Below are 1,380 nucleotides of genomic sequence, written 5' to 3' on the forward strand. Positions count from 1 at the left end.
TTACAAAAAATCAATATCAGGTTAGTAGGGGTTCTACCCAAAACCGAAAAACATGGCAAGTGGTCCACGACACAAAAAAGTTTGGGAACCTCTGATGTAGAGCATGGTATCTGGTACATAAATTTACAGGTACCACTTTTCGAAATGCTTATGGGCTTTACAGCAAATCAAAGCTACATAAGTCCTCAAGTACGTCTTCATGTACGGCAAGACCTTATCTTTCACCCACTCCTCCGGTAAATCATCACCCCAGTCTTCTTTAACCATGAAATCGCTAAAAAAACATTGATTTATTCTCTTCTTTTTGCAATTTTTTTTAACTGTTTGAAGGGCCATTTATAAACATATCAAATTTATTATAGACTGTGGTGCTCACTCCAGCTCGCTTATATGACGTCACATACAAGCCCGGTACGGTGCGCCCCACTCCAGCCCGTAGCTGGTATTCCGGGAAGGTCTGATAAGGGTACTACCTGGTTAGGGTATATAAGCGGCAACATATCTGTACCCGCTCTCTTAATGCCGAAAGAGCTAAGGCTTACAAGGGCATGCACCTTTAAATAACTAATAATGTAACATGTCTCAATCCGAATAAATAAACTGAAATATATACCCGCTCTCTTATTATTTCCTGTCTTCTCTTCCGCTACTCTTGTGTCTTAATAACAAGTTTCTCTGTATTATCTCGTGAGTATTCTCCTGTGATGGCTCTCGAGCCTCGGAAACATTATACTGTAAGAACCCTTTGTATCCTATGTATCATACTGTATTGTATCTAGCCATGATATAACTAAATAAACATTATACTACGAGCATCTCCAAAAGACTATCAAAATGTATGCCTTGACATACCAAACAAATTAAAGGGCAATTTCTCTTTCCTAGACATTTTATAGAAAATTATAAAAATGCCCAACTAGGCTCAAAAGGTGGTACAATGCGTGTACATTGTGTGTGCATTGTATCGCCCCTGTAAGAGTTAAAACAGCATCTTTTTGTTACTACGCCTCACTTGAAAAACATATTACCTACCTTTGCTTCAATTTTGAAATACTATGTCAGTATACTTGCAATTTGTTTTCCTGTGAGCGAAATCCCAACAAAGCTGTTTTAAAATAACCTTTGATTCTATTTTCATGATGACCACCTTACAGTGCCGCGTGCCTAATTGCTTCTTAGCTCCACACGGCCCTGACAATAAGGGTATATGCTATAACACTTACGTGATTTTCCTTATGTGCATATTACCAAAAGCCCCATGTCCAGGAGAAGGTGATTCGAATCCCACAAATATACAGGTGCGCAGAGGAGTTAAAACGAAAGTGGCCGTTTTGTGACTGTTACCCTTGTCGCAGATAATGTTGAACATGCACTGAAACA

The sequence above is a fragment of the Nicrophorus vespilloides genome, unplaced genomic scaffold, assembly GCF_001412225.1.
Source record: "Nicrophorus vespilloides isolate i.1.1-1 unplaced genomic scaffold, Nicve_v1.0, whole genome shotgun sequence".
Lineage (NCBI taxonomy): Eukaryota > Metazoa > Arthropoda > Insecta > Coleoptera > Silphidae > Nicrophorus > Nicrophorus vespilloides.